The following is a 15,766-nucleotide window of genomic DNA, read 5'->3' as shown; positions in this document are numbered from 1 at the left end:
CCTCACCCCCTCACTCTCTGCCCGCATCGCCCACCTCCTAAACGACATATCAGACTGGATGTCGCTCCATTTCCTCAAACTTACCCTATCCAAAACCGAGCTCCTGGTCTTCCCCCCACCCCATTCCCCCCCCATCCTCTCCATCACTACTAACAACGCCACCATCTCTCCCACCCCACACGCCAAAGTCCTGGGTGTCACCCTGGACTCCCACCTCTCCTTCCTACCCCACATCCAACTGCTATCTAGATCTTGCAGGCTCCATCTCCAAGATACGCACATTCCTCACCCCAGACACCACCAAACAACTCGTACACTCCCCCTTCATCTCACGCCTGGACTATTGCAATTCCCTTCTCACTGGCCTACCCAAACGAACGCTATCCCCACTCCAGTCGATCCTACACTCAGTGGCTAGACTCATCCACCTCACCAACCGCTCCACATCTGCCTCCCCCCTCTGCCAATCCCTTCATTGGCTCCCGATTGCCCAACGCATCAAATTCAAACTGCTAACTCTGACCTACAAAACCACTCACAACGCCGCCCCGAACTACATAACTGACCTGATACCCAAATACTACCCTACCCGTGCCCTCTGCTCCTCACAGGACCTCCTACTCTCTTGCTCCCTGGTCTCCTCCTCCCACGCCCGATTGCAGGACTTCTCCAGGACTTCCCCCATCCTCTGGAACTCCCTACCCCAATCCATCAGACTGTCACCCACCCTCCTCACCTTCAGGCGCACCCTGAAAACCCTCCTCTTCAGGGAAGCCTACCCCAACCTCACCTAACACCCGACCTCATCTAACAACTAACCTCCTCCACTCCTCCCACCACTCCATCCCCCACAGCCTTCTCCTCCTGTACCACCTTCCCCTCCCTCCTAGATTGTAAGCTCGAAAGAGCAGGGCCCTCGAACCCCTCGTGTAGTGTATTGTTACTGTCTTGTCTCATGTTCTGTCCCCCTTGCTACTGTACAGCGCTGAGCATACCCTTTGGCGCTATATAAATACTGTATAATACTAATAATAATAATTTACGGTCACATGACCGCTTGGAAAAAGTTTAAAAACAGGTATTTAGATAGAGATTTTTTTTTAACCTGTGTACAGCAAAAATACAAGCAGTGAGGAGGTATCATTTACCAGGAAGTTATTGCATTGTCTTTCCTTTTACTTTAGGATGTCATAGGGTCACCTACTAGCATCCAAGCAGATGTCTGCACTGACATTTAGGGCCTGTTCATACTATGGAAAAACATGTTACATGCAGTGATACCTGTGCATTCATTCTGAATGGCACCCCATAGCACTTTGCAATGGATTTGTGCTGCAGGTCAAAAATGTGTAGTGCGCTGCCAAAAAATGGTGCATGGTCTGTCACAAGATGCCAGAATGAATGGCAACATATTGTGTGAATGCATGTAACATGCATTGCGGTAAAGCGCATAGTAATGTGGGAGAGGAGCCCTGTCAGGTAGGCCATACAAAGCCCTATGATTTCTAGTGGTGGCTCTGCATGTATGGCCAGCAGTTTCATGTCTCTTCCCTTCATCAGGAAGCAGCAGTCCAGGAGAGTATGACCTGGAAGAACTCAGCCAAAACAGGGGCAGAGATATTACTGGGGACACTGCACTGCCGAGCCAAGGATGGGAGAGTGATATTTCCAGGAATATCCTGCTGCATTGGGGATGGGGGAACACTGGCATTAGCAAGTAGGGATAGTTCTAAGGTACTGCTAAAACAGATAAGAGGAAAGTGTTCAGCACCAGATTTCCAACAATGGAACCTGAAAACAATACCTTTGGTGCCCTAAGTAATTCCTATCTGCTAATATGACCTCTTTTACACAAAATATATTTAGACTAGCATGGACTTCACTAAAAAAATTCATCTACCACCCAGGGGCGGACTGACAACTCATGGGGCCCCATGGGGCCCCCGGGCAATAGGGGATCATGGGGTCCCTGTGTCCTTGCCCAAACTCAGAAAAGGCTATGAAAAAGGTACCAGGGGCATCTCATGGGGCCCTCGGGCAGTGCATGAGTTTCCAAATGGTCAGTCTGACCCTGCTACCACCTGAGCTAACCAACCCCTATTTCAAACTACAGAAGCACATTACCTGTATAGGCATTTTTGTGGTAAAAGGTGAACTAATCCTTTACTGGTACTGTGACAGACCCAACCAGGACAGGTGCTTTTGGAGGGGACTAGGGGTTAGCCTTCTACCCACAAATTATGGCCCATGGAGAAAACAGATCATTCACTAATGATGGACAACAATATGATGAACGATGAGAACGAGGCTTGGATTAATTCTCACAGACAATAAAGACAATACAGCTTCCCTTCTGGAGTGGATGAAAAGGTATAATATGAATCTTGTACAGGTTAATGGTCAGAGGAAATATGGAGCCCTCCTGCAAACAAGGTTGGAAAAGTTCCTTCACTTGGAACAGAAATATTTATCAACAATCTCCCTCAAGAAATTTATGAGGATAGAATTCCACTTTTTCAGACTGTTGTAATATTTTTATGGAATTTTGTCTTATGATGGACAGATTGTACAAGTAAAAGCAAACACCCGAAAGACAAAATGTGTAATGTACTTTGTGTTTTCAGGGGTGGGTTTGTTGCTGGGCTGTCTGCGGTGGACTCCCTGATTAAGCAAAGCATTGTCTGGTTGCTTAGCAGTTCATTAGCTTACTGTTAATTAGATCACTGTTTGCTGTTGGCTGTGCTGTTTACCGTCTGCACTGATTAGGATAATGTGATCAAGCTTTTATCTAATCAGTGTGGGGTGTTTATCCCACTATGTAACATTTGTTTTTATTGTTCATATGGAGACTGCCCCATTTCTGAGTGTATAAAAACCTGTATTTCCGTTGAATAAAGAGTTCCAGTTTTGCACCTAAGCTAGTGTCACCTAGTCATGGGTGAGATGCCCAGCTATAATACCTTGGTCCTGTGTCCCAGCGGTAAGGAAGCAGTTCTCTGATGGAATTACCCAATTGGGGTGACAAGCGGTCCATCACAGATACATTTGGGGATATGTTGTGTTCTTGTGCACAAACATTTATTGTGTTTTTATTCTATTTTAATCTAGATTTCATTGCATTAGCGCAAATGTTTTACAACCCACTACGTAAAAACATGTACACATTATCCAATCCTGGGGCCAGAACAACTAGGGGAGTCAATGCTCGAGATGGATCTGAATGTTTTGGTAGATCATAAATGTAACCCCTTTTGTACACATATATGCGACCTCACGGAAGTGGGCCTTTAGCCGTGGGCCGCAAATATGCGTATCTGTCTTTATGCAGGGAGCACACTCTCATTAGGAGCCCCTGGTCCTGTAATATTGACTGGGGCCAGGACTCCCCTGATCGCTGTGATAGCCTCTGATCGGATATCACAGCGATCAGACACTGCGCAGCCTACCCCTATGTTTTCTTTCTCTCTGAATGGACGAAGTGATACATTGTATCAAAAAATGTGTGAAAATAAAGTAATTCATTAAAGTGATATTAAACCTTTTTTTTTTTTTTAAATACCAAACATGTCTATACTTACCTACTCTGTGCAATGGTTTCACACAGAGCAGCCCTGATCCTCTTCTTCTGGGGTCCCCCGTTGATGCTCCTAGCCCCTCCTCTTTGGTGGGTGCCCCCACAGGAAGCCATTTTCCATGGGGGCACCCATGTGGGCTCACGTGCCCAAGCCGCCCTGTCTGCATCCATTGACACAGAATGGGCGACCCTGCCCTGTGCTCCCGTGCCAAAGCATTTGTTTGACAGCAGCGGGAGCCTTTGGCAAAATGGCACAAACAGCCTACTGGATGGGAATCCTGTGTCAGTCTTAATAGTACTTCCAAGGGCTAGGCAGTCTCACCATAGTGCCATTATGTTTCCGGGCAGCCACTGAATAGCTACAGTTAGACTGGACAGCTTTAACCACTTGCCCTCCAGAGGATTTACCCTCCCCCCCTTCCTGACTTGGCTATTTTTTGAGATACGGCACTGCGTTATTTTAACTGACAATTGCGCAGTCATGCAATGCTGCACCCAAATGAAATTGATGTACTTTTTTCCCACAAATGGAGCTTTCCTTCAGTAGTATTTTTATCACCTCTGTGTTTTTTATGTTTTGCGCTATAAACAAAAAAAGACAGCCAATTTTGAAAAAAAAACCTATATTTTTGACTTTTTGCTATAAAACATATCAAGTAAAAATTTGTAAAAATCTAATTTTGTCATTAAATTTAGGCCAAAATGTATTCTGCTACATGTCTTTGCTAAAAAAAATCCCAATACGTGTAAATGAATTGGTTTTCATGAAAGTTATTGTGTCTACAAATGGTGGTATATACACTGGAAATTTTATATTTTTAATTAGTAAAGGCGGCGATCAGCGACATATTGCGGGACTATGGCGGGCATTGTAACACTGGGGGGGCTGACTAACTGCCACTGCACTGTACTAGCATAATAAAATGAAATATTGCTGCGCTACAAAAAACTACTAACCCCTACATAACAGGCATGAATAAATGGTAATTATATATATCCAACTCAAACCTTGAAAATAATAACCTTATAAAAGAAACAAACAAATTATTTAGTGTATTCCCACCTAAAAATAAAAATAAAAAGTGGTACAGCCCAATTAATGTGAATTAGAATCCAAATAGTATGAACCACTAAACCGTGATAAATAATAGATACACAAAATTATTACAGATAATATAAGTACATAAAAGATCATTTAACTATTGTGAGAATAAATGCAAAGTGACAGTCCATAATAAAGTGAATAACAAGATGTAATTCCGTGAATCTTCAACTTTAATATATATTTGTGATATCCGCCACCACCAGGCATAAACGCTCACCTCTAGCAATTGACCCACATCACATAGGTCAAATCAAGCAATACTCCAAATCCTCCTTTCCTCCATATATCCTGGTCACAAGAGGCTCCACATCTCTGGAACCAATGAAGCATGATGTATGGGTAAATAAGAGAAAAAGGGTGCAATAAAGTTAATTTATTTTAAAAACTTCATTAAAAAACAAGGGTGCACTCACAAGAGCAACGGGCTAATCACCCTCAAACAGCATGGAAATATTGTAAACAAAGGTGGCGGCGATACCTGCTGGTTTGGGCACAGAGGCCCCAAACCTGTATCCTGGTCCTCAAGTTCTCTGTGTTTCATTGAGACATGGGCTTGAATCTGAAGTAAAAGTACTCCAAAGGTCCCCCCAGGCACACACCTCCCAAATAAAAGAGCCCACTCAGATACTGGGGCCATGGTCAGAAGGCAAGAGGCTAGCCTGCAGTCCTCTCCAAAAAGTCCCTGTCCCAGTTGGGTCTGTCACAACTATCACTTTAACATTTGTTCTATGCTCAGTCACTAAGGGATTGATAACAGTATGCAGTGTCAATCTACTACTGTGCCCTATAGTGAAGTAGAAGTCAGCGGGAGGAAACACAGAGTGTGCAGTGTTAACACATGAGCTACTGTAACATGTTAACGCATATTACATGAATTAGTGTGTTGCTGTGCCTTTAATTTTTTATGGAAACCCAATGCCCTAAAGTGGAACTAAACTTTCCAGTTCTCATCTCCTTTCCAGCGACTATGACATCAATGAGCTCCCTTAATGGTGCCGACATCTTATCCCCAACTTTTTCTGGGTTTAGCTCTGACTAAAGTTGAATAATATCCTTGCTATTCAGTAGTTGTAGCCCACTTATGTACTTCATAAGCCTGACCTGAAAACTCCCAGGATGTTGCTAGGTCATTGGTAAGTGAGACCCAGCTGTTACTGTTCACCTTCACCATAACAGGAGTGTGCTATGTCTCTGATTGAAACCACCTCACATGCTCTCTGCAGTAGCTTTGATCTCAGCTTTTGAGAGCTCTCTCCTGTGATGGGCGAAGGTAAACAGTGATAGCTGGGCCTCCCTCTAGCAAAATCCTAGGAGTTTTTCAGTCAGGCTTCATAAGGTACTTGAATAGTCTACACCTATAGCAAGGGCATTATTCAACGTTGTTCAAAGCTACACAGTTTTCCTTTATCTACAGATGCCCCCTATCTGTGTAGCGGACCTACCAGATTGGTCCCACTATATTTGATCCCAGGTTATCATCCCTTAAGCGTAGAAGTAGCCAGGCACAAGGTATTTCCATCTAGGGGTATCAAATCTCACTCAATCTTCAGAGAGTAACCAGGCAGGGGTTGTTCTTTTTTGTTGCTTTGTTTATTTTGGAGGAATTAGGATAGAGATTAGAAAAAAAAGGCTTTGGGATGCCCAGAACTTGTTGAGGACATAAAAAGGAAAAAGGAAAACACAAAGCAAAGTAGCAACAACTTTCAGCACAGGGGGGATTCCTCTATGGTGCAGCACTGGCAGCTAGGTCTGGAATGGTCTCTCTATCCAGAAGGGGTGCACAAGCAACAGTCACTCTATCTGGATTCTCTGTGGCCTACTTGCTGTTATCCGTGTCACAAGGTACCCCAGAAAGATCCACTCCAGACTTTGCTTTGGCATTCCTGTGACTTCAAAACAATGACTCTTCTGCTCCCTGGTGAGTTATGACATCTGGGGTTTCTTTAGGCCTCTCCTAAGTCTTCGGAAGGTTTGATGGCAGTTCCAGGATGGGTCAATCTCCTACCAGCGACGGACCCTGCTACTCTCTGCTCTCACTCTTATATACCACTCTCAGCCCTCTAGTGGTCACTTGCCTCAACTAGGGATTGGCTGAGTGTGTATACAGAGCCAGCTAAGACTCTACCCTCTCCTTTACTATGTTTCCAGAAGGTTCTGGAAAGACAGGGGGAGACAGGCATGCTTGTAGCTGCAAAACCCAGAGCAAAAGAGCAACATCAGAGACAAAAAGCTAAATTTGCCTCATTTCTAGCACCTAATCTAGGAGGGTGCTACATTTACCCCCCACCAAAATAGGCCCTGTCCTCAGGGGCCAGCTAAGAAAAAACAATGCTCCTCTGCCCAGGAGCGTAGCATCACAAAACTAACTGGGAGGGGGTTAAGGCAATGAACTATGTACAAATCACGTGTGGCGTTACACAAGGCAGTAGAAAAATAAAGCTCTCTGTACAAACAATTACGTCAGGGCTGGACTCCTGCTACTTAACGAGCACCTCTTTTCTTTCAGTGCTCGGAAGCTTCTCGGCTGTCAGTTAATTACCAGCTACTCGTCTCCACAGTGACTCACCTGGATACCATTACCTGCCTCATTAGTCCAGCCTACAGCCAGCCTCACTTTGCTATTTTAGCAGCTTAACTCATTTCCTCCTTGCCCTTGAGTGGTCTGTGATCTCCAGTGTGTTCCTTCATGTGTACAACTCGGTCTGGCTGACTTCTCTTCTGATTCCTGTTCCTGATTTTTGGCTCCTGACTACACTGACTTCTGGTTTCCTGACCTTGGCTCACCTGATTACCCGCACTGGCATCCAAATCCTGGCTTCTGTTTTGACTATGTTCTGAACTGTGTTATTTTTGCTATTTCATGAAAGGTGTGATTTTAACTGCACTTTCTGTCTCTGCCTGGTTTGTGGTTCCTGACATTACATTATATAGTACATAAAGGGAGAATCACACCTGGCCTGTGTAAAGGGGACCCCGCAGCTAGATAACTTATCATTCCTATCAGCTAGCTACAATCCTACTGTTTCCAAAACTGTTGCAAGGCTTTGTGCGCTTATGCACAAAAACGTGCATTAACCGCTTCTCGACCACCCTACCCGTGCTGCCATTGGCAGCTTCAGCTATCGATCACCGGGTTCTGGCTGGAGATTCCCCGCCGGCACTCAGCAATCACCAAGGAACAGTGAGAAGAGAGGTCTGTATGTAAATAATACAGATCTCTCCACTGTCAGCACCAGCACGTTGTTTTGTATTGCTCTGCATAGCAGAGCAATACAAAGCAGTGTGCTTACACAGTAAAGCACACATAGACAACACAGTAAAACAGCACACTGTTAACCCTTTAATAATTCCAGATGTTAACCCCTTCCTGCCCACTGCCATTAGTACCGTGTCAGTGCTTTTTATTAGCACTGATCACTGTATGTGTCACTGGGGATGTCAGTAGCAGTTAGTCAGTCCCCCCCCCCCCCCAGTGTCAGAATACCCGCCACAGTCCCGCTATAAGTATTAAAAAAATAATTCCAGTATATATACCACCATTTGTAGATGCTATAACTTTTATGTAAACCAATTAATTTACACGCATTGGGCGTTTTATTAGCACTGATCACTGTATTAGTGCCACTGGGGATGTCAGTGGCAGTTAGTCAGTTCCCCCCCACTGTCAGAATGTCCACTGCAGTCCCGCTATAAGTCACTGATTGCCGCCATTATTAGTATATATAAAAACATATTCCAGTATATATACCACCATTTGTAGATGCTATAACTTTCACGTAAACCAATTAATTTACACGTATTGGGATTTTTATTAGCACTGATCACTGTATTGGTGTCACTGGAGATGTCAGTGGCATTTAATCAGTTCCCCCCAGTGTCAGAATGCCTGCCGCAGTCCCGCTATAAGTCGCTGATTGTAGCCATTACTAGTACAGTATATATATAAAAAAGGAAAATCCCAGTATATATACCGCCATTTGTAGACGCTATAACTTTCATGTAAACCAATTAATTTACACGTATTGGGCTTTTTATTAGCACTGATCACGATATTGGTGTCACTGGGGATGTCAGTTGCAGTTAGTCAGTTCCCCCCCAGTGTCAGAATGCTCGCTCCAGTCCCACTATAAGTCGCTGATCGCCGCCATTACTAGTATAAAAAGAAATTCCAGTATATATACCGCCATTTGTAAATGCTTTAACTTATGTATAAAAGATGTAGCAGAATACATTTTGGCTTAAATTTATACCAAAATTTGATAGTTTACATTTTTTTACTGGATGTTTTATAGCAAAAGTCAAAAATATTGTTTTGTTTTTTTCAAATTTGTCAGTCTTCTTTTGTTTATAGCGCAAACAAAAACAAAATCACGCAGGCAATCAAATACCACTGAAAAAAAGCTCAATTTGTGAGGACAAAAGGACATCAATGTAAATTGCGTGCAGAATTGCATGACCGCGCAATTGTCAGTTAAAATAATGCAGCAACGTAGCGCAAAAAATGACCTGGTCAGGAAGGGGGGTAAATTCTCTGGAGGACAAGTAGTTAACGCAGGACACGGGCGGAATGACCATTCGAGCACTCGGGCACTGCCCGAGGGCTCGTGGTCAGTAGGGGGCCCCATGAAATGCCCCCGGTACCTTTTTATAGGCTTTTTTGGGTGTGCTTTGGGTGTGGGCAAGGACACAGGGACCCCACGATCTCCTATTGCCCGGGGGCCCCATGACTTGTCAATCCGCCCCTGGCAGGACATCAGGATGCCAATTAGTGGCTAGTGGGCTGCAAAGCTGTTAACCTGCCTACGTTCCTGTTTGGACTTATCCCGGCTCTGATTTTGAGGAAGACTTTGACTTTTTAGTACGTAGGGCTACACACAAATGCCTCCGCCTAATTTGGAGTATGATCATGACGATTTATGAATTCAGAGCAGTTTTCTATTCACATGTCAGAGTCAGCTCTCCTGTCACTGCTGAGTACAGCGATCAGGGCGGGGTTAGCAGGACTCCGCCCCGCCTCCTGTCACAGCTGCCATGTCAGAGCAGCGGAGGCCCTCATCTATACACCGTGAGGTGGGCGGGCGGACTCTCCAGTGCTGCACCGGAAGTAGCTGAACTATGTTGTCATTTCCTAGGCAGTGGTTGTTCCGGAGACATTTGTTGGAAGCGTTAGGTAAACAGGTCTTTTTCTAGAGCGACTATTCATTATGAACGGCAACGGTATTGTATATATGGGGTGTCTTATTGGAGGAGGGGCTTATTGTACGGGTGTGAAGGCTGTGCTGAGGCGTTGGGGGGAGGGGGTGACAGACATTGTAATATGCTGGTTTCTGCAGGTTACCACAGGGCTGCTTCTGCCCATCAGACCCCTCTATATTCTTTGTGTTTGGCTGACCTGTTTTTGCAATGATTTGACCTCAGTGTAATAATATCTGCGTGCTGTAGCCGTTGACAAGCATTTGTTATTGTTTCAGGGTTGCAGATGACAGATTATCACAATTTTATATTCCGATGTTTATTTTAGGAATAGGAACGCTTGGATTACAGTTTGCTTCGAGTGATGATGAAAGACTGCACTGAACACATTTCTGATGTGAATGCAGTCATCAATGACACTTTTCCTGTCATACGGTCCCTTAACCACTTGCCCTCCAGAGGATTTACCCCCCCTTCCTGACCAGGCCATTTTTGTTATCCAGCGTTGCGTTACTTTCATTGATAATTGCGCGGTCATGCAACCAAATTAAATTTATGTCCTTTTTTTTTTTTTCTCCCACAAACAAACAGAGCTTTCTTTCAGTGGCATTTGATCGCCTGCTGTGCATTTTTTATTTTTTGTGCTATAAACAAAACATTTAAAAAAAAAAAAAACGATATTTTGGACATTTTGCTATAAAACATATCCAGTAAAAAGTCTCATTGTCATAAATTTAGGCCAAAATGTATTCTGCTACAAGTCTTTGCTAAAAATCCAAATACTGGTGTACCTCGGTTTATGAATTTAATGCGTTCTCCGCGAAAAATTTGTAAACCGAAACGCGGTTTCCCATAGGAATGCATTGAACTTCGTTCCGGAGGTCAGAAAAAAGTAAAAAAATAAAGTCGCTGTCACTGTATGTCAGTGCCGGTTTTTAAATGTAATTACCGGTTTTTTTTTTTTCTTCACTATTATTATTATGCCAGTATTTATATAGCGCCAAAGGGTTTGCTCAGCGCTGTACAATAGCAAGGGGGACAGAACATGAGACAAGACAGAAACAATACAATACACAAGGGGTTCGAGGGCCCTGCTCTTGCGAGTTTACAATCTAGGAGCTCAGAGAATCAGCTGTCACTTTTCCCCCAGCTAAAAGAAAGAAAGTTTCCTTTTAGTTTATTTCCCCAAGTTAAAAGAAACGTTTCCTTTTAGTTTGTTTCTGAGATAAAAGAAACAAAGTATCCTTTAGCTCCAGGGAAAGTGACAGCTAATTCTGTGAGCTATCGTGAAGAAAAAAATATCTGGCAATTGCATTAAAAAATTGGCATCGACATACACTTCGTATTGCGAAAAATTTGTAAAAGATTTGTAAATCAAGGTATTATTTTCAATGGATTTTCATTCGCAAACAAAAATTCCGTTAACCGAGGTATACCTGGGGGTGGAACTGACTAACTGCCACTGACATCCCCAGTGACACCAATACAGTGATCAGTGCTAATAAAACGCCCAGTACGTGTAACTTAATTGGTTTACATGACAGTTCTAGTGTCAAGCAATGGCGGTATATAGACTGGAGTTTTTATTTTTTTATACTAGTAATGGCGGCAATCAGCGACTTATAGCGGGACTGCGGTGGGCATTCTGCCACTGATATCCCAATGGCTGATAAAAAGCACTGACACTGTACTAATGACACTGGGCAGAAAGGGGTTAACATCTGGGGCGATCAAAGGGTTAACTGTGTGCTGTGTGTGTTTTCAATTATGTGCTGTGTGTGTTTTACCAGGGAAACATGCTGCTGTGTATTTCTCTGCTGTACAGAGAAATAAAAAGCAGCATGTGCTCGCTGGCAGGAGAGAGACCTGTTGTTTACACACTGGTCTCTCCCCTGTCAGTTTTACTTGGCGGTAGGTGGGGAATCTTCTCCAGCCGTACCCGGAAATGCAAATCTCGTGATTTTGCGCAGCCCTGACGCCCTGTAGCAATACTTCTACTATAGGGAGGGGGCAAGCAGTAAAATGTCCCACACCAAACTCATAATAGCCTTGGACAGTTTTGGAAACCGTACGGAAAACATGTTTCGTTCTTTTTTGTAAATCACTTTAGAGTGTGTCATGCGTCAAAACTGACAAGGTCAGTGTGACATGCGTTTAAATCCACTATCTCGAAAAGCAATCCAAGCTCAGAACGCTTTTCAGAGGCCATTGACAGGCAGTGAGGAGGTGATGTGACATCTCCTCACTAATTCTTTTAACCCCCCCTGTTGGCCAACAGGTGTGCTGCAACTTGCATTCAGTCTGCTGCATTTCCCCGTTCACTTGAATGGGTCGCATTTAGTGGACTTGCCGCCTGCCGATCACAGAATGTTGGGTAGTTTTTGCGAAAGGGGGAAGTGAAACATCACAACCGTGGCATGTAAATACCCCCATCTGCAGATATTTGCAGCTTTAAAGGGGGCGATTTGGGGTGCTAAAAAACAAGGCTTATCCATTCATTTTTACTGCCACCCCAAACCACACATCTAAACTTAGCCTATGGCTGTGACAAATTCATGAAGTTTCTGGGCTCTTTTGCATAATCCCCACATTAAGCCTTGGTTCACACTAATGCGGTGCAGGAAACGCAGTGAACCACATTGCCATCGCACGGCGTCCATGCAATCTAGTACAGGTGTCAATGTTAAATTAACGACACCCCGAAACAGATCACAAAATGCAGTGCGATTACCAGAATTTGCATCGCATTAGTGTGAACACCCATGCGATGCAAATCAGATGTGGGTAAAAAAAGGGCTCTGCACCTTTTTGGTTCGGGTGCGATTCGAGCCATACAAAATCTATAGCTCAAATCGCACCACACAGACATCGCATGTGATTTGCACAAGAATGCGGTGCGGTCCCTGCGTGAATCACGTGCAATGTGCCACATCAGTGTGAACGAGGGCTCAATGTTTAATCCCACTTGTGAGTTTACAAGCATTTGTAATAACTTTTGGTGCATTTTCTGTGTGTTTTTTTTAGACATCATTTATGATTTTTACTGAGTTACATTTACATAAATTTGTGGTGTGTTTATATGCTGCATGCTGTGTTATTTTTTAAATGCATGAAAGCACCGCAAAGGTGTTTTCTTGCATGCGTGTATGTAGTGCATTTAAGTACTTCAATACTGGGCCTATTCTGAGACTTCTTGCATACATGTAAAAAAATCAGAAAATTAGAACCCCCAAACAAATATTTTTTAAGCAGAGGCCCTTGAGAATAAAATGGTGGGTTTTGCAATTTTTATGTTACATGGTATTTGCGCAGCGGATTTAAAAAAAAAAATACATTTTAATGAATTTTAGTGCACACAAACACAATATAATACCCATTTCATTGGTAAAATATAAAAGATTGTGTTACACCAAGCAGGGGCGGACTGACAACTCATGGGGCCCCCGGGAAATAGAGGTCATGGGGCCCCTGTGTCCTTGCCCAAACTCAAAAAAGCCTATGAAAAAGGTACCAGGGGCATCTCATGGGGCCCCCTACTGACCTCGGGCAGTGCCCAAGTTTCCGAATGGTCAGTCCGCCCCTGACACCAAATAAGAGATCAGTTTGATCAAATGCCTGTAAAAGCTGGTAGCAAAAGACCGAAACCAAAAGTGACAAAATCCTCATCATTTGCGGTTTCTGATCTAACAGAGAGAGAGGAACAACATCAGTTCCTCTCTCTCTCTGTGCAGAGCACTATATGCTGCCAGTCAGAGCAGTCTCAGGCTCCCTGATGGGGTAAGAGAGCCTGGGGATCACCTATGGGATAGGAAAGCCCAGGGAAGGCGTCAGTGGGAGGGAGGCAAACATCTTTCTGCCACCTGTAGAAGTGGTTGAGTGGCTCTATAGGCACTCAGATCACTTATTCATTATGGGGAATCACCGTCTGGACATTTTGATACCACTACTTCCTCCCATTCTTACCTAGCATTGGTTGACAAGGACGCTGTTGGCTTTACAGCTGACCAGCTCTTGGCAACCAGTGATTATTAGCATGCTGGGGAAGCTGAGACACTAGTTCCCCACCAAATCTACACTCTCTGTGTGATTGACAGCGGGCATTAGGCGGGTTCTATAGCCAGTAGCAGGCTGTCCACTGACTATGGATCTGCCCACTGTCTGCTATTTATATACTTGTTCTGAGGTGTACATGAATTTGTGGTGCAGAAATCTGGCAGAATTCTGAAAGGCATGTAAGGTGTCTTTCACACTATCTCTATTGAGCTGCGTAGGTCAACGCAGACTTATTGCAATGGCACATAGAATACAATGTGCCCTGTTCACACCACAACACTGCGGGGAGGTGGGTTGTGTTTTCCATAAAATTGCAGACATGCTGCATTTTTTTCACAGTCCAACCCACTGCACCACATTGCAACTTGAACGAAATGTAATTTTGGGCCACGTCAACAAAGTTGTAACACCAAAAAAAAAAAAATAGTAAACAGTGTCTTGCGTTGTATCAGCACAGAGCTCCAGCCCTATGTAACGGACACCATCCTACACGTGTTTTAACATGTGGACTGGTGGGAATGAGCCATAAGCGGAGTTATACTATCCATCCTGTTTATTCTTTTTGAGATGTTTTAGGCTCCATGCACACTGGCTTAAAAATTATTCCTTCTACAAGAGTTTTGTATTATACCTGTAGAAGCAGCTCAGTGTTATCCTATGTGTCCATCCACATTAGCACGACTAGAGGCATGTTTTAAACATGTTTTTCATTAGAGCTTTCTAGCAAACAAAAATGCTAAATGCCTAAACTGTGTGCAAAAACGCTCTCTATGGTTCCATCCACACTAGCGGGTTTTTTTTTGTTGTTGTTTTTTTTTTTAATGCTCAGAAAACACTGTGAAAAAAACTGGTAATAGCATTGGCGTTTTTACAGTACATGTAGAGGGGGGAAAAAAAGCTATAAAAAAAGTTAGGATTGTTTTAGTAGTGTTTAGCAGCGTTTAGGAATGTTTAGCATTTTTTTTCTGCTAGAAAAACACTTTAAAAAAAACTCTACAAAAACAAATTTTTTTTTCTGCTCCTAGACACTGAAGCTCAAAAAATGGGAGATTGCATAAAATACTTACAGTAATTTTCCTTTCCTGACGCCAATCGATGGCAGCATACATATGATATAGCTTCTCCCCTATATCCACCCACAGGACCTATGTAAATCTATAAAAGTCTGACTGAGAGTAACCTCCCCCATTCTCCATACAAACAAGAAGAAAACAAAAGAAGGGTTCGTTTGCTGCCATGGATTGGTGTCAGGAAAGGAAAATACGGTAAGTAATGATACAATTTTCCTGATGCCAACATGGCAGCATATATGTGATCAATAAAGAGCTAAACAGGGAGGGCTAAACTGTATATTCAAACTTTATTACAATAGACATGGAGGCCTAGACTGCCATTTTGCTCAAGTCCATTGACGTACAAGCCCCTGGATCTTCCCTGTAGTGCCTGAGGCAAGTGCAGTATGGCAACTAGCCTGCTACTTTGCAAAAGTCTCCATAGACACTTTGCATGCGCTGCCCTAACATAGAGATGGACCTGGCTAAGGGAGCTCCTACCACTTCTGGAGACTCTTGCTTGGCTACATTGTATGTTTTCAGGATGATCTTGACACTTCAAGATGACAAGGTTTGCTGCAGCTTCCTCCTCCGATTTTGCTTGATGGAAACATGAACAGCCTTAAGTAGGATTTAAACTAGGAAGCAGCTTCTTAGACACCTGGTACATCCCAGCTTGTGTAGGTTAAGTACTGTCTGTGCTAGAAAGGATGGAATCACCACTTTGTAAGGTGAAGACTCAAGCTACCTGGGGACAAAGGTGCTTGAGCGGCATAGGCCCCAACTTGT

The 15,766-nt window shown here is 43.6% G+C and overlaps 1 protein-coding gene across 1 annotated transcript in view; it reads left to right on the top strand.

Annotated features, from left to right (window-relative positions):
• The first annotated feature begins 9,701 nt into the window (after positions 1-9,701).
• ADIPOR1 (adiponectin receptor 1) overlaps positions 9,702-15,766 on the top strand; it is a 53,055-nt gene continuing 46,990 nt past the window's right edge. Inside the window, exon 1 of the mRNA XM_089653634.1 lies at positions 9,702-9,849. The gene's annotated coding sequence lies outside the window, so the exon portion shown is untranslated. The remainder of the gene's footprint in view (positions 9,850-15,766) is intronic.

This window comes from Staurois parvus, unplaced genomic scaffold, assembly GCF_062004578.1.
Source record: "Staurois parvus isolate SC_StPar_1 unplaced genomic scaffold, SC_StPar_1.0 ptg000717l, whole genome shotgun sequence".
Classification (NCBI taxonomy): domain Eukaryota; kingdom Metazoa; phylum Chordata; class Amphibia; order Anura; family Ranidae; genus Staurois; species Staurois parvus.
The sequence above is the reverse complement of the archived record's forward strand: the minus strand, read 5'-3'. Positions and strand labels throughout refer to the sequence as shown.